This window comes from Mustela lutreola, chromosome 1 (genome assembly GCF_030435805.1).
Source record: "Mustela lutreola isolate mMusLut2 chromosome 1, mMusLut2.pri, whole genome shotgun sequence".
Taxonomy (NCBI): Eukaryota; Metazoa; Chordata; class Mammalia; order Carnivora; family Mustelidae; genus Mustela; species Mustela lutreola.
In genome coordinates, this window is record NC_081290.1 from 87,402,000 (window position 1) to 87,427,129 (window position 25,130).

Below are 25,130 nucleotides of genomic sequence, written 5' to 3' on the forward strand. Positions count from 1 at the left end.
TAAAAAACATCTGTACACTGAAAACTATAAGACAGTGATGAAAGAAACTGAAGACATAAGTATATGGAAACATATTCCATGTTGTGGACTGAAAGAATTAATCTTCTTGAAATGTCCATACTACACAAAGTGATCTACAAATACAATGCAATGCCAATCAAAATTCTAATGGCATTTTTCAAAGAATAGAACAAATAATCCTTTGATGTGTATGGAACCACAAAAGACCCTGAATAGTTAAAGTATCTTAAAAAAGAAGAACAAAAGGGTGCCTGGGTGGCTGTTGGTTAAACATCTGCTTTCCACTCATGTCATGGTCTCAGGGTCCTAAGATCCAGCCCCACGTTGAGTAGGGAGTCTGCCTCTCCCTCTGTCATATCATAGTTCCTGATTTCAAATTATATTACAGAGCTATAGTAATCAAAACAGCAATAATATTGGCATAAAAAAAGATACATAGGTATATAGACCATAATAGCCTAGAAATATACCTGTGCATATGTGGTCAATTAATTTTTAAAAAAGGAAACAGAAACGGGGAAACTATGGGAAAAATACTGTCTTCAATAAATGGTGCTGGGAAAACTGGGCATTCTCATGTAAAAGAATGAACCCTAACCCTTATTTTACACCATACACAAAAATCAACTTGAAATTGATTAAACACTTGAACATAAGACCTGAAACTATATATAAAATCCCTAGAAGACAAATAGGGGGTAAGCTCCTTGACATTGATCTTTCTTGGTGATGATATTTTAAATTTGGCACCAAAAGCAAAGGCAAACAGAAGTAAAAATAACAACTTGGACTCCATCAAACTAGAAAACTACTGCACAGCAAAGAAAACCATCAAACAATGAAACAGCAACCTATTGAATAGGGGAAAATATTTGCAGAATGTATTTCCAAAAAGGGGTTAATATCTGAAATATACATATATACTCATATAACTCAAAAGCAAAAAAACCAAATAATCCCATTTTAATAATGGGAAAAGGACTTGAATACACATTTTTCCCCTCGCAAAAAATGCGTACAGGCAAATAAACAGGTACTGAACATCACTAATCAGGGAAATGCAAACCATACCATAATGAGAAATCATGTCATACCTGTTGGAACAGCTATCATCAAAAAGTTAAGAAGCAAATTCAGGTGGAGATGTGGAGAAAAGGGAACCCTTGTTCATTGCTGGTGGGAATGTCAACTGGTACAACCATTATGGAAAACAGTATGGGGTTCCTCAAAAATGAAAAAATAGAATTGCCCTATGATTCAGGAATCCCATGTCTGGGTATATATCCAAAGAAAATGAAAGCATTATCTTGAAGAGGTATCTGTACTCCCATGTTCTTTGGAGCATTAATTATGATGGTCAAAATATAAAAACAACCTAAGTGTCCACTGCCAGATGAATGGATAAATATAATGTGGGATGTGTGCATGTGTGTGTGTGTACATACACATACATAGACATACAATGAAGTATTATGCAGCCTCAAAAAAGGAAATCCCACCATTTGCAACAACATGAATGAACATGAAGGACTCTATGTTAAGTAAAATATATGAGACACTTACATGTGGAGTCTAAAAAATATAAATAAAAAGTAAATTGAACTCTGAAGCAGAGAATAAAAAAGTGGTTGCTGGGGATGGGGAAAGAGAAATTAGTAAAAGCTCTACAAACTTTCAGTAATAAGATTAATAAAAGGTCTTAGGATCTAATGCATATCATGATGACTAAAGTTGATAAAACTATTGTATAACTGAAATTTGCTAAGAGAATGAAGCTAAATTTTCTGACATATACACAGAAAAAAGTAAATATGTGAGGAGTTGGATGTGATAATTTACTTGGAAGGGGGTTTCCTTTCACAATATAGATCAAACCATCATATTGTGTACTTTAAATATCTTATAATTTTGTCAATTATACCTCAGTAGAGCTAGGGGCAAAAAAAGGAAGGCAGGAGAGGGAGAGTAGAAAGCACAAAGGAGAATGTTTACTGTCTATACTAAACTCCAAAATGACAGCTTATCTGCTATTGCCACTCAAATGCAACTGTGTATTTAGAGTTCCTGCCAGACTTTCATTCTCCGGAGTTGTAACATGCAGGGCATGACCTATTCTATGGGCATTTTAGCAGTGTAATAAAAGACACTAGTTTACTCTGTGACTCCCAAAAGGTAGCTTTGTTAATTCCGGGAAACTTGCATGGTATGAAAAAATAATTTGGTTTTGGCTAAGTTTGAAGTTCTAATATCTATGATTTGTTTATGACCTGGATAAACAGGTGAACATAAACATACATGTGCTATGGTAACAAAATAATAAGAAAAATTACCTTAGATTGCTCTGTATTATTTTATATAATATTTTGTTATAAGATTTTTTTATTGTGTCCCCCAAAAGAGACTGCTGAATAAATAAAGGGATACACTGATACTCATTTGGAAACAGAAATCTTCATGTTAACTGTAATATGTGACTTTACCTGAGATGATTAAAGTAATTTTCACTTTCATACTAATTCATTTTTTTAAAATAAAGTGACTTTCAAATCTCCGTATTTATAAGTCCTTTCCTTCTTAAAAATAAGGTCTTAACTACTGTTATATGGCTCTGTTCTCATCACCTGTATGAATATATTCATTTCCCCCCCCTTTTTTTTTGTTTATTAAAGGCTTTTTAATTTTACATCTTTACAGTTACATTCTATCCTTTCAATATATTTAATTTTACTTTTGTATATATGTAAGTTTTTCTTTCTTAACAATTTTGAGATATAGTTTCTTCTAACAAACCAACCAAAATATACTCAGGATATAGGGTATCCTATATAACTGAAATATAATATAATGTGGGATGTGTGCATGTGTGTGTGTGTACATACACATACATAGACATACAAGGAAGTATTATGCAGCCTCGAAAAGGAAATTAAAGGGTCCATCCACTTGTCTGTTAATACTCCTTCTTTCTCTTTTTGCTCTCTTTTTAAAAATTTTCATTTTTACAGTTACCCTCTATCCTTTCATTGTATTTTATTTTATTTTTGTACATATAAAAGTTTTTTTTATTTATAATTCTGGGATCTAGTTTTCTAAAAAGCAGATCAAAATACACAGGATCTATTATATTGCTCTATTCTATTCACCTGTATGATTAAATTCTCTTTCTCTTTTTAAAATTTATTTATTTACTTACTTATTTTTCCACTTTTGGGTCTCTTCTGATTGGTTTAGTGTATTTTTTTCTGGGGTTGTTGTTGCCATTTTAGTACTTCTCTTAATCATCTATCTATTCCTCTCTGGACAGAATGGCAAGATGGAAGAACTCACTTCAAAAAACATAAAAAAGGCAGTACTGACTACCCGTAACCCAATCAATATGGATATAAGTAAGATGTTGGAACTATAGTTCAGAATAGTGATTACAAAGATACTAGAGAATCCCTTTCTAGATCTAATCATGTCAAAATCTAATCACATCAAAATAAAAAGGCTATTAATGAGATATAATAAAAAAATGCAGGCTCTAATGGCTAGGATAAATGAGGCAGAGGGGAGAATTAGTGATATAGAAGACAAAATGATGGAGAATAAGGAAGCTGAGAAAAAGAGAGATCAACAACTACTGGATTGTGAGGGGGAGAATTTGAGAGTTAAGTTATACCATAAAGCAAAACAATATTACAGTAATTGGGACTCCATAAGAAGAGGAAAGAAGTTGAGGGCAAAAGAGGGGCAGATGTTTATTGGAACAAATTATAGTGGAGAACTTTCCTAATCTGGGGAAGGAAACAGGTATTTAGTCCAGGAGGCACAGAGAATTCCCCCACAAAATCAATGAAAATAGATCAACACCCAGATGTATAATAGTGAAACTTGCAAATCTCAAAGACCAAGAGAAAATCCTGAAAGCAGCTTGGAACAAGAGGTCTGTAACTTACAAGGGTAGAAACATTAGACTGGGAGGAGACCTACCCACAGAGGCCTGGCAGACCAGAGAGGACTGGCATGATATTTTCAGGGTGCTAAATGAGAAAAATATGCAGGCAAGAATACTTTATTCAGCTAGGATGCCATTCAAAGTAGGAGAAATAAAAACCTTCCAGGACAAACAGAAACTAAAAGAATTTGTGATCACTAAACCAGCCCTATAATAAATATTAAAAAGAATCCTTTAAGTGTAGAGAGAATCCCAAAGTAACACAAACCAGAAAGGAACAGAGACGATACACAGAAACAGTGACTTTACAGCTAATACAATGGCAAGAAATTCCCATCTTTCAGCTGTTACTCTGAATGTAAATGAGCTAAATGCCCTGATCCAAAGACAAAGGTATCAGACTGGATAAAAAAGCAAGAGCCATTAATATGCTGTCTGTAAAAGATTCAGTTTAGACCCCATAACACCTCCAGATTGGATGGGGAGGTGGGAAATAATTTATCATGCCAATGGACATCAAAAGAAGGCTGGGGTCGTAATTTTTATATCAGACAAGTTAGATTTTAAACCAAGGAGAGTAATAAGAGATGAGGAATGACACTATATTATAATTAAAGGGTCCATCCAACAAGAAGATCTAATGATTGTAAATATTTATGCCCCTAACATGGAAGCCAGCCAATTACATAAACTAATTAATAACAAAATTAAAGAAACACATTAAAAATAATACAGTAATAGTAAGGAGGCTTTAACACTCCACTCACTGCAATGGACAGATCAACTAAGCACAAGATCAATAAAGAAAAAGGACTTTAAATGACATACTGGACCAGATGGACTTCACAGATATATTCAGAGCATTGCATCCTAAAGCAACAGAACACATGTTCTTCTCAAGTGCACATGGAACATTCTCCAGAATAGATCACACACTGGGTCACAGATCAGGTTTCAACTGGTAGCAAAAAACTGGGATCATTCCCTGCATATTTTCCCACTACAATGCTTTGAAATTGGAACTCAATGACAAGAAGAAATTGGGAAAGAATTCAAATACATGGTGGCTAAAGAGTATCCTACTAAAAGAATGAATGAGTCAACCAGGAAATTAAAGAAAAAAAATCATGGAAACAAATGAAAACACAACTGTTTGAAATCTTTGGGATGCAGCAAAGGTGGTCCTAAGAGGGAAGTATATAGCAATAAGCCTTTCTCAAGAAACAAGAAAGGTCTGAAATATACAAACTAACCTTACACCTAAAGGAGCTGAAGAAAGAAAAGCAAATTAAACCTAAACCCAGTGGGAGAAGGGAATTAATAAAGGTTAGAGCAGAAATCAATGAAAATGGAAACCAAAGACAGTAAAACAGATCAATGAAACTAGAAGCTGGTCCTTTGAAAGAATTAATAAGATTGATAAACCCTTGGCCAGACTTACCAAAAAGAAAAGAGGAAGGATCCAAACAAATAAAATCATAAATGTAAGAGGAGAGATCACAACCAACAGTGAAGAAATAAAAACAATTATAAGAACATATTATGAGCAACTATATGCCAACAAATTAGGCAATCTGGAAGAAATGGATGCATTCCTAAAGACATATAAACTACCAGAACTGAATGAGGAAGAAACAGAAAACCTCAACAGACCCATAGCCAACCAAGAAAATTAAAGCAGTAATCAAAAAATCTCCCAGCAGGGACGCCTAGGTGGCTCAGTGGGTTAAGCAGCTGCCTTCGGCTCAGGTCATGATCCCAGCGTCCTGGGATCGAGTCCCACATCGGGCTTCTTGCTTGGCAGGGAGTCTGCTTCTCCCTCTGCCTGTGTTCGCTCTCTCTCCCTCTTTCTCTCTCTCTGACAAATAAATAAAAAATCTTTAAAAAAAAAACTTAAAAAAAAAAAATCTCCCAGCAAACAAGAGTCCAGGGCTGATGGCTTCCCAGAGGAATTCTACCAAAGGTTTAAAGAAGAATTAATACCTATTCTTTTGAAGCTGTTTAAAAAAATAGAAATGGAAGGAAAACTTCCAAACTATTTCTATGAGGCCAAAATTACCTTGATCCCCAAATCAGACATAGACCCCATCAAAAAGGAGAATTACAGACCAATATACCTGATGAACATGGTTGCAAAAATTCTCACTAAGATACCCATTAATAGGATCCAACAGTACATTAAAGGATTATTCACCACAACCAAGTGGGAATTATTCCTGGGCTGTAAGGGTCATCCAAATCCACAAATCAATCAATGTGATACTACATAAATAAAAGAAAGGACAAGAACCATATGATTTTCTCAATAGTTGCAGAAAAAGTATTTGACAAAGTACAGCATCCTTTCTTGTTTAAAACTCTTCACAGTGTAGGGATAGAGGGAACATACCTCAATATCATAAAAGTCATATAGGAAAAGCCCAGAGCAAATATCATTCTTAATGGGAAGAAACTTAGAGCTTTTCCCCTAAGGTCAGGAACATAGCAGGGATGTCCACTATCACCACTGCCGTTCAACCTAGTACCAGAAGTCCTAGTTTCAGCAATCAGACAACAAAAACAAATAAAAGGCATCCGAGTCAGCAAAGAAGTCAAACTCTCACTCTTTGCAGATGACATGATACTCAGTGTGGAAAACCCAAAAAACTCTACTTCAAAACTGCTAGAACTCATACAGGAATTCAGTAAGGTGGCAGGATATAAAATTGATGCACACAAATCAGTTGCATTTCTATACACTAACAATGAGATAGAAGAAAGACAAATCAAGGAATTGATCCCATCTGCAAATGCACCAAAAACCACAAGATACCTAGGAATACACCTCACCAAAGAGGAAAAGGATCTGTACTCAGGAAACTATAGAACACTTATGAAAGAAATTGAGGGAGACACAAAGAAATGGAAAAACCCATTCCAGGCTCATGGATTGGAAGAACAAATATTGTTAAATTGTCTAGGCTACCTAGAGCAATGTATTCATTAAAATGCAACCCCTATCAAAATGCCATCAACTTTTTCACAGAGCTGGAAAAAATAATCCTTAAATTTGTGTGGAACCAGCAATAATCCCAGATAATCAACGGAATGTCGAAAAAGAAAACCAAAGCTGGTGACATCACAATTCCAGACTTCAAGCTCTATTACAAAGCTGCAAACATCAAGACAGTGTGATACTGGCACAAAAACAGACACATACATCAATGGAACAGAATAGAGAGCCCAGAAATGGACCCTCAACTCTGTGGTCAACTAATCTTTGACAAAGCAGGAAAAAATGTCCAATGGAAAAAAGACAGTCTCTTCAACAAATGGTATTGGGAAAACTGGACAGCCACATGCAGAAGAATGAAACTGGACCATTCCCTTACACCATATACAAAAATAGACTCAAAATGGATGGAAGACTCAAAATGTGAGACCATCAAAATCCTTGAGAACAGATGTAGCAACCTCTGTGACCTCGACCCTAGCAACTTCCTGCTAGACAGGTCTCCAAATACAAGGAAAACAAAGGCAAAAATGAACTATTGGTATTTCATCAAGATAAAAAGCTTTTGCACAGCAAAGGAAACAGTCAATAAAACCAAAAGGCAACCTACAGAATGAGAGAAGATATTTGTAAATGACGTATCAGATAAAAGGCTGGTATCCAAAATCTGTAAGAACATATCAAACACAATAAACAAGCTACATAATCCAATCAAGAAATGGACAGAAGACATGAACAAGACATTTCTTCAAAGAAGACATCCAAATGGCCAAATGGCATGAAAAAATGCTCAACATCACTCGGCATCAGGGAAATACAAATCAAAATCACAATGATATACCACCTCACACCAGTCAGAATTAAGTCAGATAACAACAGATGTTGCTGAGGATGCAGAGAGGGGAACCCTACTACACTGTTGGTGGGAATACAAGCTGGTACAGCCACTCTGGAAAATAGTATGAGAGTTCCTCAAAAACTTCAAAATAGAGTCACCTAAGACCTAGTAATTGCACTACTGGGTATTTACCCCAATGATACAAGTGTAGTGATCCAAATGGGCACTTGCACCGCAATGTTTATAGCAGCAATGTCCACAATAGCCAAACTATGGAAAGAGTCCAGAGGTCCACCAACATATAAATCGATAAAGAAGACACACACACACACAAACACACACACACACACACACTGGAATATTACTCAGTCAACAAAAAAAAAATCTTGCCATTTGCAACGATGTGGATCGAACTGAAGGATATTATGCTAAGTGAAATAAGTCAATCAGAGAAAGACAATTATCATATGATCTCATTCATATGTGGACTTTAAAAAGCAAAATAGAGAGTTATGGGGAAGAGAGGAGAAAATAAAACAAGACAAAATCAGAGAGGGAAACAAACCATAGGAGACTGTTAATCACAGGAAACAAACTGAGGGTTGCTGGAGGGGAGATGGGTAGAAGGATGGGATAACGGGGTGATGGACATTAAGGAGGGCATGTGATGTGATGAGCATTGGGTTTTATAGAAGACTGATGAATCACTGACCTTTACCTTTAAAACTAAGAATATACTGTATGTTAATTACTTGAATTTAATAAAAAAAATTTATAAATTTTTTTTTTAAGATTTTTTATTTATTTATTTGTCAGAGAGAGAGAGAGTGAGAGCGAGCACAGGCAGACAGAGTGGAAGGCAGAGGCAGAGGGAGAAGCAGGCTCCCCGCGAAGCAAGGAGCCCGATGTGGGACTCGATCCCAGGACGCTGGGATCATGACCTGAGCCAAAGGCAGCTGCTTAACCAACTGAGCCACCCAGGCGTCCCAAAAATATTTTAAAATAAATAACAAAAAAATAAAGATGGAACATATCTGAAGTTCCAAACTTTCCTCACAAACTGTAAAGTTTTATGGACAAACTTTCTAAGTTTTCATCACTGATAATTTATGAATCTCTTCTAGAATTTTGTGACTTCACTTACTTGAAAAACACATATTGTTTAAAGAGGAGCAATGCAAACTCTTATTAAGACACTAGAAAATAATACAGATTGCTAGGGAGAGGAGAAGGGTATTGTTGATACAAATCGGCCCTTTGTTTACTGAGACAGGAAACTCAGGGTTCCATAAGACGTGACAGTTATTTTGTTCTTCATGGATGAATGAATCAGTAAATGACCCACTGCATATAACTGCTAAGTGAACTTGAGTTCTAATCACAAAAATATTAATAATGTATTTCTAGCTAGAATAAAGAAAAAGACCAAGGTGGGGCATGAAAACATTAGGCCAAAAGAATCTGTATTTTAGGGCAGTATTTTTATGTAACCTGGATGCCATTTAGTAATGGTTCCTCAGTTTTTAAATTTGCCTTCCCTCTGTTTTCTTCATAGAGTCAAGCAAAAAATAATCTTGGTCTATAAATAAATGTTATACTTTGATTTTTTTCTAATTTGTATAGAATTACTAAAGAATAATTGTGTATTGCAGTCCTGTACCTACTGGGATATATCCCAAATAGATGTATGTCCAAGAGACAGGTCAGCATATTATCATTTAAAAATCCTGGGAGGCCTGGGTGGTTCAGTCAGCTGCCCTTGATCCCAGCTCAGGTTTCTAATCTCAGGGTTGTGATTTCATCCCCTGCACTGAGCTCCACACAGGGCATGGAACCTACTTAAAAAACAAACAAACAAAACAAACAACCCACAAAAAACACATAATTATAAATAAAAATCCTCAGATACCTTTTGAAGATTTTAAAAAATTTATTTATTTATTTGACAGAGAGACAGAGAGAAGGCACACCTGGGGGAAGTGGCAGGTAGAGGCAGAGGGAAAAGCAGGCTCCCTGCTGAGAAAGGGGTCCCATGCAGGACTGGATCCCAAGGCCCTGACTGGAGCTGAAGGTAGTCACTTAACCGACTGAGCCAGAAAATACTGTTAAGTTAAAAAAACTAGTTGCTTTACATTTCTGTCTTAACCATTTTATAACGTGGGCATATTTGTGTTTTCTAGACAGTTTCCTCTAACATTAGTTCTAATACTGTGGTATAAACTAAGAGTCACAAATATATGTAAAGATAGAAAGGCTCTCAGAAATTATTTCTTTCAATATAAGAAATAGAAATACAAAGAAATTAAGACCTGTCTGAGGTCATAAAGTGACTCACCTTTAAAAATGTAAAAACTGCTTTCTATAGTGTACTTCTTCATTTAAAATGTCCCTCCCCTCATCTACCACATCCTTGTACACTTCTCCTGTGTTTTAAAACACGGCTGTATAGTACTGCCATTATGTAGTGTGTCATCTCCATATAAAATACCACATGTGCCCAAGTTGAAACTGCTCCTGTTGAGTAGGGAGTCCCAGTTTCTGAGGGGAATGTTTTTCTATACATGCAGGCAGAAAATCTGATTCAAATACAGTAGCATAATGTTCAAAGAAAATAGAATGGTTTTCTTCATGGTTAACAGTTCTTTGAGGGAATAATTCTCCCTTGCCATTAAAAGTTATAAATCACCACAATTATAAAATGAGGACAAAAATAAACCACTGAGCAAATATGGTGATTTTTATCTGTAAACAGTTACAAGGCATAAATCAATTCCAAATAGATCTTTTTCTAGAAATAATACACTTAATACCTTACTAAATATATTTTGTATGTAAAAATTGGTAATTCATTGAAATTAAAAATTTCTGCTCTATGAAAGACACTAGAGTGAAAAAATAAGCCACAGACTGGGAGAAGATTTTTAGAAAACACAAATATAATAAAGAAGTGGCATCTAAAATATACAAAGAACTCCTAAATTCAAATAAGAAAACAAATGACCCAATTAAAAAAATGGGCAAAAGATGTGAATAGATAGCTTACCAAAGAAGATATACAGATAGCAAATAAGCATATGAAAATATGCTAAACATATGTCATTAGGGAATTGCAAATTAATAATGAGATACCACTACATACATATTAGAATGGCTCTGATCTAAGACACTGACATCAACAAATGCTGTTGAGGATATGCAGCAATAAGAACTATCATTCACTGTTGATGGAAATGCAAAATGGCACAGCCATATTGGAAGACATTTGTCAGTTTCTTATAAAAGTAAACAGGGACGCCTGGGTGGCTCAGTTGGTTAAGCAGCTGCCTTCGGCTCAGGTCACGATCCCAGCGTCCTGGGATCGAGTCCCACATCGGGCTCCTTGCTCAGCAGGGAGCCTGCTTCTCCCTCTGCCTCTGCTGCCACTCTGTCTGCCTGTGCTCGCTCCCCCCCCCCCCCGATAAATAAATAAAATCTTTAAAAAAAAAAAAAAAGTAAACATATTCTTACCAAATGATCCAGCAATCACACACCTAAGTATTTACCCCAAAGAGTTAAAGTCCTAAGTCCATAAAAAAAAACTTTCACATAATGATTATAGCAGCTTTAATCACCCAAACATGGATAAACAAACTATGGTACTTGGAGACAATGAAATATTGTTCAATAGTAAAAAAAAAAAAAAAAAAAAAAAATGAGCTATCAAGTCACAAAATGATATGGAGGAAATGTAAAGGCATATTACTATGTGAAAGAAGATTCCAACAATATAGCATTCTGGAAAAGGTTATAAACAATGGAGATATTAAAAGATCAAGGGCTTAGGATGAGGGAGGTAGGGATGAATAGGTAAATCACACAAGATTTTTAGGGCAGTGAAATTACTCTACATGATACAGTAATGGTGGATACAAATGTCATTACACATTTGTCAAATTCATAGAAAATACACCATCAAGGGTGCTTGGGTGGCTCAGTGGGTTAAGCCACTGCCTTCGGCTCAGGTCATGATCTCAAGGTCCTGGGATCGAGTTCTGCATTGGGCTCTCTGCTCAGCAGGGAGCCTGCTTCCCTCTCTCTCTCTCTCTCTGCCTGCCTCTCCATCTACTTGTGATCTCTCTCTGTCAACTAAATAAATAAAAACTTAAAAAAAAAAAAGAAAATACACCATCAAGAGTAAACCCTAATATTAAACCATGGACCTCAGTTAATTTATTAATACTGGCTCAACAATTTTTAACAAACATATCACAGTAATGCAAGATATTAATGATGGGGGAAACTGGAGGAAACAAGAAGGTAAATGGGAACTCTGCATCTTCTACTTATTTTTCTGTAAGCCAAAAATTGCTCAAAACTAAAATCTTTTCAGGCATCTGGATGGCTCAGTTGGTTAAGTGGCTGCCTTTGGCTCAGGTCACAATCTCAGGGTCCTGGGATGGAGCCCTGCATCTGGCTCCCTGCTTAGTGGAAAGTCTGCTTCTCCCTCTTCCACTGCATCTGCCTCCCTGCTCATGTTTGCTCTTTCTCTCAAAATAAATAAAGAAAATCTTAAAAAAAAAAAACCCTAAAGCCCCTAAAATCTATTAATAAGAAATATATACATTATTAAAAATGACATTTAAGAGATAATTCTAGCTACTAAAAGCATATCTTATACTAAGGTAGGAGAAACACTTCTACATTTTCTAGTGAGATAAATGTTAGAAGATGAAATTCCCATTCATAACTTATCAGTCATAAAAATGTATCACTGAAAAAGAAAAAAATGGTCTTTTGATTATAGAAAATATTACTTTTCAAATTTTATATATAAATAGTAGAGAAATATGGTGTTAAGTATGCATATCCTAGTTTTAGGGGTCACGCTGAAGGTTGGTGATGAAATGTTTCTCTTTGGAAGTTCCTAAGTTGATGAATTCTACTATACCTAATACATTTCTAAAAATTTTATCTAAAAATGTCTAAGAAAGAAAGCTTCTTACAAAGGGAAAAATTGGTTATTGATTTTATTCTCTATCTCAGTTTTTTTTTTTGGTGTCTGTGTAGAAAACTCAATTTTCTGTATTTTTAACTATAAAGTTTCTCTTACATTGGGGTCTTCAACCCAAAATTCCTTCCTCCCTTGTTTCCTCCTTCCTTCCCTCCCTTCCTCCTTCCCTTCTTTCTCTCCCTCTTTCTTTCCTTTGTAAAAGTAATCTCTACCCTCAGTGTGGGGCTTGAACATGACCCTGAGATTAAGAGTGGCATGCTCCACTAACTAAACCAACCAGGTGCCCCAAACCAAAATTCTTTTAGGAACAAATCCTTGTTATCAGACAAAATATTACAGATTAAAATTGAGCTCCCCCAACTGAAGTCCAGGTGAGGGGCTCTAGGATCTAGCCCTAAGACAATGCCAAAGAATCTAACGTTTTCAGAGACAAAATTTTAAACTATCCTCTAAAATATAAGGATTTCCCAATTATAAAATCACTTACAGGGTTTTCTATTACCATTACCTACCTTTTAGCTTCTACCCCAAAGTCCCCGATGCTATAAGGCTCAGTAAAATATAACAGCAGTGTTTAAGATGATGTTAGACTAATACCAGAGTCAATAAAACATATTAAGCAATTTGATTATAACCATGTGAAAATGTAATTGCATACAATAGAAAAGATTGGAAGTCCTTTCAACAAATTGTAAATACTTTTATTTATGTTCACTGGATGTTTTTTAATGTAAAAGTTGCTGTTATAGAATAAATCTTTGTTATAAGGAAATCTGAACCCTTCAAGTATCTTGAAAGTTAGCATAAGAGGGAAGGTAAAGGAGTTAAGAGCAAGAAAGCTCACTTGTTTTTAAACAACCTGAACACTGACTAGTTATAAATTTAATTGGGAGAGTAAAATTTTTAAAATGCAGATGCTTGGGGCACCTGGGTGTCTCAGTGGGTTAAGCCTCTGTCTTCAGCTCAGGTCATGGTCACAGGGTCCTGGTATCAAGTCCCACATCGGGTGCTCTGCTAGGCGGGGGGGTGGGAAGCCTGCTTCCCCCTTCCCCTCTGTCTGCCTCTCTGCCTACTTGTGATCTTTCTGTCAAATAAACAAACAAACAAATAAATAATAAAATAAAATAAAATGCAGATGCTCCCTGAAGTAATAATGGTTATTTGGCTTTATAGTGATTTGATTCAATCAGATTATTTTCTGAGACAACTGATTATGACTGTCAAAAAAAAAAAAAAAAAGCGCTCAGAAAAGTAGGTGTAAAGGATATTGTGGATGGGGCAGCAAACTTGAATGATAAACAGTGAAAAGTGAAGACAAATTTTGTCTAATCTAACCTTGCATAGGACTTGCTCTGTGCCTAAAGAAGATAACGAAATCCCCTTTTTTCCTGTTGGTTGGCTTTACTAGTGCGTGTTCTCCTGCTTCCAGGAGGTAAAACTTGTGTTTACTCTTTTGGGATTACTTATACTAGGGATGTAATACATTTCAAGAGACTTGCATGGGAAACTATCCATCACAGAACCACTTGGGGTAGGATCCAAGACATATCCAAATCAACTCAGAAACCAAATTCTATATTAAGCTACATCATGTTAAAGGTGAACTTCAATGTGCTTTAATTTTTACATAATTTATAATGTATAACATCAACTCTTGTCCTTGAGTTATTTTATGTCCCTAAAATTCAATTACTGATTTCTAGTTTTATATACAAGTACAAAATGATTTAAAGTATTAATGTAAATTGCTTTACATAATAAATGTACTAAAATTTTATAAATAAGTACTTTTGGGGAAAAAAAGCCTAATTTAAAGGCAATGAAGGCATAATCTACCCATGAAAATATCGTATAGGGTTCAAAATTAAGGTGAACTAGACATGGCAAGAATTTTTTGATGTATAGATGCACAATATTAATTTCATAAATGAATGAGAGGTGAAATCATAGCTTAACTGTCTTTTATTAAACTATAAGGAAGCCATAAACGAACAACCAAAGCAGCTTTTGTGAACCTGTGCATGTGTGCATAATTCATGCCAATTATGATCAACTTGGTTGTATAACAAGAAAGTTATTTTTCAATTGACAACTTTTGGCCATATCTCCCCACTAATATCCAGTTCTGACACAAGCCATGGCACACAACAACAACAAAATAAGAAATGCTGGGGACTGCTATTTTTATATCTGAGAGTATTTGTGTAACCTTTTATTTTTTTAAGGATTTTGGCAAGAAATTAGTGTTAGGCAAATTAAATACAATTCTTGGTTTTAAATATAAAACCATTCCTTCAGGATTCTTTTGAAGTGAATAAAAAATATGCCAAAGGGCTACTTTTGCTACCACTGAAAGAATGTCTTGTTCTAATGCCAAAATCAGTTTAAATGATTTTTTTTTAAATTCCGAAGAAAAAGAGAAGATAATTAATTAATGATTTGAAACTTCCACAGTGGTAAATGTGGCATGTACATTACGCCTAGTGTCTCGAATAAGGAAACCTTCCTACAAATTCAAAAGCAAAATCCACTTTCCAGATTTTAATAGCAAAAAGAGAGTTAAATATTGTCAAAGAACACAAGCAATAATATTTGGAGGTTAAACATACAAAAAACAAAAAAAGAGAGTTCTGAATATCTTAATAATTCTTTCTACTTTACTTTCTAGCTTAAGGAATGGTTAGATTTTGTTTTTAAATTTCCAAAACATAGCGAAGGTTATATTTAAGAACTTAATGACTGCACTGCAACTCTGAACAACCATTTGATAGAGTTTTAGTAACATTTTAATAGAATGACACCTTTGAGAACTCAGAATTACTGTCATTTGGGGGTGAATGAGAACATCCCATTGTCACCATCACACACTATATGACACATAGTACTTTATGTCATTAGTGTTAGATTTCTGAGCCTTACCTAGATACCTGGGTTTAATCCTAACCTAAATGAAAGGGCACAGTAATTAGGAATGCTTATTTCCTAAGTGATTATTCTAGGGGCGCTTAGGTGGCACAGTTGGTTAAACACCCGACTCTTGGTTTTGGCTAGGGTCATGATCTATGATCTCATAGTCATAGGATCAAGCCTTGCATCAGGCTCTGTGCTCAGCCTGGAGTCTGTTTTGGATTCTCTCTCTCCCTCTGCCCCTCCTGCTCATGCTCTCTCCCTCTCTCTCTAAATACATCTTTAAAAACACCCCAAACCCCTCAACTTTCTAAAGTTGCTAGGTTCACTTCTCTTAATCAACAAAATTTATGTTAAAACAAATTAGAATTAAGTTGTATACTAGTCACTAGTATTACCTTGATGAATATGCTGATATAGGAAAATTATGTTAACAGTTTGTAAGGAAACATTAGCTTTACACACTTGAAAGTAAAATACATGTTTAACAGGAAAAAAATAAAAACAGGGATTTCAAATGTATATAAATATAAAGTAGCTGAAATAAATACTGCATGTAACTATGAAATGCAGTTTAAATTGAAAGAATACACTATAAAGACTAAAAAACATGAATATACATGAAATACTCATTGTGAGTATTCATAAAGCCCAAGCAGTGAAATATGAAAAATTCAATTTTGTGGATTTTTTCATATTAAAGATTAATTAGATTGAATTTGCCAATTATAAAAAATGTAACAAGGGGTGCCTGGGTGGCTCAGTGGGTTAAGCCTCTGCCTTCGGCTCAGGCCATGATCTCAGGGTCCTGGATCGAGCCCTGCATTGGGCTCTCTGCTCAGTGGGGAGCCTGCTTTCCCCACTCTCTCTGCCTGACTCTCTGCCTATTGTGATCTCTCTCTCTCTCTGTCAAATAAATAAATAAAATAAAATAAAATAAAATATATAACAAAAATGACTTATTGAGCACTTGCTATGTTCTTCAAGGGTAAGTCCCTTATATGAATGATTTCATCGAATCTGGACAACAGATCCTTGAAATAGAGACTTTTTGTATCCCTATTTACATATAAGGAAGGGTAAGAAATGGGCATACTAGGGAGGCATTTGGATCTGGATCTTTCTCATTCCATAACCCATTTACTTAACTATAATGTAGATTTGCATGGTAAAAAAATTTTTTTATACTTTTTTTTTTTTTTTTTTTTTTTTGCTAAAGAGAGGGAAAGAGTGAGAGAGGAGGGGCAAAGGGAGAGACAATTATAAGCAGCTCCATGTCCAGTTTAAGGAGCCTGATGCAGGGCTCAATTCCACAATCCTGAGATCATGACCTGAGCTGAAATCAAGAGTTGGATGCTTAACCAACTGTGCCAGCCAGGCATCTTGGTAAAAAATATTTTTGAAGGAATAAACAGTTTTTACATATATTTGTATATATACTGATTAGAATTATTAGAAATTAGCCTTCCATCACCTCAAATAACCAAACAAAAATATCCAAGTCTACTAGAATCTATATATACAGAATTATAGCATGCTTTACACATCATTTTAAAATTGTGTTCCTCTCACATTAGTAGAACCTCTAAATTTTATCACTCTTTTGAAGATGAAGAAATACAGATTAAATGTGCAACAATTCTGTGGAACCAGAATTCTGAGGAGAAACAAGGCAGAATGTAAAATGCTTAATTAGCTTTACTACTGGCTTGAGTAAGTCTTCACAGATACATATTTAGCCTGGAACCCAGGTTTGGGGTTCTAGATTATTAGGTCTTGACTAACTTGTTGCCTTGAAACACTGCTTCCTTATACAGGGTTTCAGTATTTGGCTATAAAATGCTCTATTAATTTTGTTGCTAGCCAGCCTCTTATTCAACATCCATTTCCTCTCTGACTAATGTTTCTTATAAGCTGATGGCAGTTTTAAACATCTGGCAAGGAGTCAGTAATACAGGTATCACAGAACAAGGTGTTCTGGAAAATTATTTGCTTTGGTGTAAACATCCTATCTGAAATAGCCTTCAGGTAAGTTGAATTAAGGTTCTTGTATTGCCAGTTTGAGTAGATGCTGAAGTTTGGAAATACAGAAGATGTTTATATCTCCACAGGTTGGAAGTTTTAAAAGCTACATTAAAATGAACATTGTAACCTTGTAAATTCCCTGACAAAGAGTTTAGGGAAAAAGGGGGCTGGTGGCTTATTTCCATTTTACAACACTTTTTATTATAATGCCTCCAGAATCATAGATATTGAACTTGACTAACTGTTCTTGAGGAAATTGAAAAGCAGAGAAACCAAACTTCTCAGGGGGAAAAAAAATTACTGGGAGTCTCTGAGCAGGTAAAACTTTCATTTCTATTCAATGGAAAATTGTGAAAGTTTGCTAAGCAGAATTTTATTAAAATCTGAATTCATGCACAGTCTGTCTTTTCATGTTTTTATTCCTCTGGTGCTATGATTTGGATCTCTAGGACACAGTAGTAGCAAGTATATAGAGACTGCCTAAGAGCCTAAGATCCCAGGTTTCTAGAAGTACTGTAAAGGAAACAAAACCATGTTATATATCCCTGGAAGTCCAATGTCTAAGAGATTCCTTATACAATTAATTTAATGTATGATAGGTATATAACACATAGATTTTTAACACTAGGAAGGATCACAGACACCATATTACCACCTCCCCTGCTAAAATATGAAAACTGAGTTCTAGAGATAACTGATTTGACCCAACTAATACTGTAATACATGGCCAAGATAGGATGAAAATTTAAGTCTTGACTTTTACCAAACTCCTTCACTTAGTATGTAGATTGTAAAATTGTGGGGACAGGGGAAGGAAAGGGGTGGTGGGGCTGGCTTAAAAGTTACAGCCTAAATATCTGCTTTTGGTTTGTGCTGATTTTTGCTCTGAGAATTCCATCATGATTCATTTGCAACAAGATAGCTACACACTAGCAACTGAAAAGAGTTGTGGAGATAAGGTGTTGGCTGTAAGAGCTTATGTTCAACCTTATATGGGATAAGATGGCTCAGAGGGCATAAAGCACCTGACTTTCATCATTGTGGCCATTCATACCAGGTGCTGCACCTTATGGCTGGTTAATACTGCACAAAAGACACCATTTTGTTGTTGTTTTGAAGAACGGCAGACTGTTGCAATGCAGTGCCTCATTTGTATGTGTCTAGAGTCTTGGAAGCATAACTACCCTACGTTCTCCTACAAATGTTACCCGAGAGCTTGTCTGGAGGTTCTAGCAGTGGAGCACAGCTACTTGCCTACACTTGACCAAAGAAAGGTCCTCTTCAACTGAGCACGCAGCTTTGGGAGGGACGCACTAACTTCAAGTAGTGAAGGAGGAAGAAGACACCTGTCTAGCCAGCTAGATCAGCTCAATCAACCTTAATGATCAGTGGGGTGACAGATGTCACAGTCAGATCGCCCTCACATCCAAAAAGATATTATACAAAAGATATCTTTAATACTTTAATACTTCCATCTTCCCCCATAATTCATAATAAATAATGAGTTTCCATAATTTATCCCATTCACATAACATGTTTGTCCAGGGTTCATGCAGCAAATCTTAAAGTAAGTAGATAAACTACTTACTTTAGTAGATAAACTACAAGTTTATCTACTTGGGATATAAAATCTAAATTTCTTTATTCAATGCATACATATCAACTTTATATGAGCTACTCTGCAAGGCACTCTGAAGGATATTTAAAAGTGGGTAAGCTAAAAATGAGAATCTTTTAGAGATGTGAAGGTTGTGTCCATACATGGATGCCCAGATGAGGGGGGAGAATACGGACTGAAATGGGGAGTTTATAAAGCTCATGCTCTGCTTGACAAAGCTTTCTCTCAGGCAGGTAGCTCTCATTAAGTGGGGCAACGGAGTACCTTTTCTAATTCACATAATAGCAGTGGGTAGGCTAATGGTGGTTTTGGACACAAAACACCACCAATCTTTGATAACAGAAGTTTGATCACAACATTTTTTATTAACTTTTTCAATGGCTCTCAATGCTTAAAGGAGAAGAGAATGTTTAGATGATATTCAAGGTCCTTCATATCTGTCTTACTTTTCTTGTTTTATCACCTACTACTTCTATATGCAGACTTTTTCTTCTAGTCATATTTCACCATTTAACCAAATCTAGGACATACCATGCTCTTTTATGCGTCTCTGCCTTTCCATCAGCCAGAAATGCTCTATCCCCAGCCCCACTTGACTTAGGGAACTCCTACTCACCCACTGACACTCAGATCAACTACCCCCTTGCTCAGATTCAGCTAGTGTGAGTCACACCCTCTCCTTTCTCCCATAGTATTCTGTACATCATTAGATCATGCCATATGAACATGTTACATGGAACTTAGTCATTTGTATGTTTTCCCTTCAAAATTTCAGGTCTTATTTTTAATATTTGGAAAATACAGTACACAAATAAAGAAAAACACAGTTCCTAACTTCAAGTAACTTATTTGGGAAGTTGACAACAGGGTAACTAAAATCACATATAAGATAAATATACATAAAAATGTAAAGATGTTTCATATCTGCTGCTTAGTTTGCTAAGTCACTGTCCATAAGAGCAGGCAAACCTTTACTAAACATTCAGGTATGTCAAAGAGAATAATGAAACACTTTCAAAGACTCCTCAGTTGACTCCAAAGCATGAAAAGATCATGAAAACTATTTCAGGAGGAGTTGAAAGATTTGGTTTCTGGTCCTGGGTTTGCCACTTATTTGCTGTGGGACTTCAGACAAATCATTGTTTTTGCTTGGCTCTGGTTCTCTTGGTATAGCACTGTTCCCATAGGGTGAAGATACTCAAATAGATAATGCATACAAAAACACATTTAAAACTAGAAAATGCCACTTTAGGTGAATGTTAAAGCTGACATTTTTTGTTGGTAGAATGACAGATTCAACACATAAATCTATGATTCATCCAACATTAACATCCACTGACTGTGAGATAATGGTTGCTTTGCTGGACTCCAAGAACAAGAAAAACCTGGTTTCCACAGCAGAGAATCTCACAGTTTGTTTGGGGAGATCAAAATAACGACAAGGGGGGAAAAAAAAACATACAAAGAGCTAACTAAACAAGTAAAGCAGAAATCAGTGTAAAACCGTTCAAAAAGAGAAGTCACTTCTGGTGCAGTGGTCATGTTTTAATGACAAAAACAGGATTTCACTAGGTTGTGTAAGAAAAGAGGATTTTGAAATTCTGGGTACAGAATTTTAGGAAAATGCACAAAAAAGAGTAGAGTGGTAACAAGGATCTCAAATAAGAACAGTAGACCGGTTGGCTACAGCAGTATGTATTCACAGGGCAGCTTCTGATTAGGCAGGGCAAGTAGGTGCAGACAGTGTTGCTAAGTGCTGTGGCACACTTTGGGGATGGAACAGTGCTCTCTGACACTAAGCAGAGGGCCTGAAACCAGCTATGAGCTGTTCTTTAGTATTATCTCTGATGGGTTGTTAGATAGAGTCAATCTATGCCAAATTCAAATATACTGGTTCTGATTTTTAGTTTGGGGAAAATTGCCTCAAGAGATTTCATGTAGGAAGAGTACAGACATCCGAAATGGCTATGATTTTTTTCCTGTTTTCATTGTGTTGGAGAAAAGAGAGAGCATGTCAGAAGGAATATTAATCAGTAAGATAGAAAATTAATTTAAGGTTCTCTCTTTATTAGCTATAATAGCGTTAAGCATGGTGACTAGAACCTTGTTGAATTAATGAGGCACACTGGAAGGTAATTTTTTAACGTCAAGCCGGCATTAAGACCTTGAGCTATTAGACCCAGAAAGACAGAGACTACAAAACAAATCCAGGGCAAGACACATGATTTTAGTAAAAAAAGAATAGACAGAGTAAATTAAAATGAAGTTAAAGCTTTTCAAAAACTTAGCGTGAAATGTATTTAACAAATTGCTATAAGACAACTTTCTTGCAATAGGTTCATTAGATTACCCTAAAAATCACCATATAAAGCAGATGTAATAGTCTTTAGAAAAGAATAAGAAGCAACTCATTTGTAATTTAGCTTTCAGATACATTGGTTACTGAGGCAATGGAAAACATTACCATCTTATAGCAACATCATCTAATACTTCCGTGGTAAATATAAATACTGAACAGATAAGAGGAAGAAAGAATAAAGGGACCTAACATTCATGAAACACTCTTTAAGTGCCATGTATTGTTTCTTGGTACTTTTCTATTTGCTACCTGTTTTAACCCTCAAAATGATTTCAGTCACTGAGATAACTTAAAAATGAGAAAATGGAGGTTCAACGTTCAATAACTTGCTGAAAGGACCCTGAAAGAAAAAGACTACAATTCTTTTAAAAGTCTATTCGAATGCAACACTAAAATTTTGCTTTGTTTTCCTTTTATTGCTTGTCTTGAAAGTTGAATTCTCAAATCTTGATGTATGAAATAAATGTTCTGACTGCCTATATTATTTATAAAATATGTAACTGATAACTGGCTCTTAGACATATTATAAATTTCACTTAATGAAATAATCACTAACAGGAGGATAACACCCAAATGCAAGTAAACATTCAACTCCAATTTTACAGATACTATGTATGAGCCTATGTCAGCAAATTCCTATAGAGAGAGGAAATTATATATCTTATTCGTCACCTCTGTTCCTAAGCACATGGCACATGGGTAATGGGCTGGGTTATGCCTTTCATGTGCACATATTTGTGACTGTTGATTTCCTGTTGGTGGGTAAGATAAAAATTTTCCTAAAGTAACTAAGATAACTGGATAAAAGACAAATGAAAAAACGAAGTGGAATTTGCTACAAATAACTTAAAAAACAAAAATCAAAGTAAAAGAAAACAATGGGTATAACCAAAAAAGACTTATTATTTCCTCCTGAACTGAATTCCCATCTGCTTTTAAATGGCAACATGTTTTTCTCTTAACTGGGAGCTACAGCCAAGAAGCCAGACAAAGAGGTTCTGGCCACCAGGGAGCGACGGGCGCAGTGATGGCTGAAGGATGCTACCTGCTTCAGCCTCTCCATGGAGGCTGCTCCCTAGTGACCTGACTCCCCTTCCAGTTGGCAAGAAACTTCCCCTTGGGACTCTCCTGAGAATTAAAAAAATGCTTCAGTTCTCTCTATTCCCTCTCCAGGGAAGGAAAATGGGGTAACTCACAGGGGTCTAAGAGGCCATTTAAAACACTGGGCCATGTAAGCTTTTAATAAACCATGTTCTCTAGGCAAATAAATAGGTTGAAAGAAAACAAATAAAAATAGGTTGAAAGAAAACATTTTTAAAAAGTAACTCCTTTAGTTCAGTCATTAAAAGTACCCATATCATTTCTAATCACTCTCTAGAGTTTTTGTCGTTTTTTTTTTTTGTTGTTGTTATTTTTTAAGTAAGCTCTACACCCAACGTGGGGCTTGAATTCCCGACCCCAAAGTCAAGAGTCACATGATCTACCTCTGAGCCAGAAAGTCACCCCCTCTATAGCTTTTTAATTAAAATTAAACATTAAAAAAATACAGCAGTTAAGTTTCTAAAAGACAGACACTGGTGTCAGCAATTTCCTCATCTCTGGCTCACATTCTTGTTCATGTAGCTAAGACTGTACAGTTTAAATTAATATATAATATTTACTATATATTATAGATAATTCATATATATTACTTATATAATAGTGATGATACAACACTCCTGTAAAGACAACTAATTTATCAGCACTTTCATTTTACACCAAAAGTGGCCACCAAGATACTTTCTAAATTCGAAAAAGTAGCTATGGCCATAGCAAGGTGTGTTGCTACAAAGTTAGAGGGTTCACCTTATGATAATGACAAAGAGAAGTCTATTTTTCCTAAATATAATTTTAAAATTGTTTTTCTTTTTCAGGTGGTTAAATGCTTGTTAAATATATACAATGTAATAGGTTCTGTGCTGAAGGATCTGCATTAGACTGAGGACTAAATCAAATTAGTTACATCAGCTGTAAAGCACTGGCTCTGTCAGAGTCAGGTGACGCAGTTTTCCAGCTTGAATTTATCTTGCTGCTAACAACAACAACAACAACAACAACAACAACAATAAATCAAAACTAATTTTGGCTTTCAACACTGATGCACCATTTTCATTCTGAAGGAAAGTTGTGGGGGAAAGATGGGATCTTACATTACTTGAAGCTAAATGTTGTCGGTCTTAAATTTCCTATTTATTAATTTTAAGACTTTTAGAACTACTAAGAAATAGCTCTGAATAAAATTTCTATGAAGTTGTAATAATATATGGACTATAATTAGGACCAGGGTGGGATATACTTCACCCACCCAATCATTATAGGACCTAAAAATGTAGTTCAAGGAGGGACAGAATTTTCTGCTACTTTTCCCTTGTGACTATTTTTAGAAGATCTGATATAAAAATTAATCAGAAATGAATGTGCTTATATTACAGATTGAGTAAGACATGTACTACATAAGAACTAGCAAGCTGGTACAATAATTCCTGGCACCAAATGAGTTTTTTCCTTTCAGCCAGACAGAACCTCATAGGCTTTGATTTTTGTTTTGCACTTCTATGCTACTACCGTGAATTACTTCAAAGTGAGAAAGGCACATTTATACCTTGCTAACTGCTCTTCCACTTCACTCAGCTCAAGTGAAAGATTTATGGTTTCTTCTCTTTGCTGCTTCCTGTAAACTGACATATATACATGATACCAGCCCTTGGTCTCACAACAAAAACTGAATTCTAGAAATGCTGGAGCAGTCAGTTAACAGCAACTGTATGTTCATTTTAACTTAATGGACAGTCATGTCAAGAAGATGCTCATAAGGATTATTTTTTCAGATATGACTTAAAAATGTATGTACTTCAACTGCTTCTCAAGGTACTTTCTACATGACTGTTTTTTTTTCTCTCTCCCAGTGAAAATGAAAAATCTTCAGGTGGGGAAATCAAATATACATAGTTCATAGTTGAGACGAAACAATGAAGAGATTTAGATCTATTTTAGTTGTTGTTATTAACTATGACTGAATGATAGACACGGTTCAATTCTACATGTAAATTTACCTATAATTCTGAGTACAATAATGATCTATTAGGTGTTAATCTCTTTTTGGTTTTTACAGAGGACAGATTATGAACTATAGCAAGCAGACAGAATGTGGAGTCTGTATGCTGGATAATTCAGAAGAAAAATAATTTCTTACTTGAAAATATATTAATTTCCCCATACAAATTCATATTGGTGGTATTCAGAAGATATTTCTGTGTTGAGGACTACAGTCTGTCCCTTCTTGAGAAATGTATGTAGAAAAGAAGCACAATTATTTTAATGGATTTTTATTTTGTAAAGAAAAATGCAAAGCAAAAAGCTGCTAAGGAGAGGGAGAAATGTTTACCTGCTATACTTAACAACTT

At 35.4% G+C, this 25,130-nt stretch overlaps 1 protein-coding gene across 3 annotated transcripts in view; it reads right to left on the bottom strand.

Moving 5' to 3' along the window:
- AFG2A (AFG2 AAA ATPase homolog A) overlaps positions 1-25,130 on the bottom strand; it is a 333,130-nt gene that overhangs the window by 40,797 nt on the left and 267,203 nt on the right. The gene's annotated exons all lie outside the window — the stretch shown is intronic.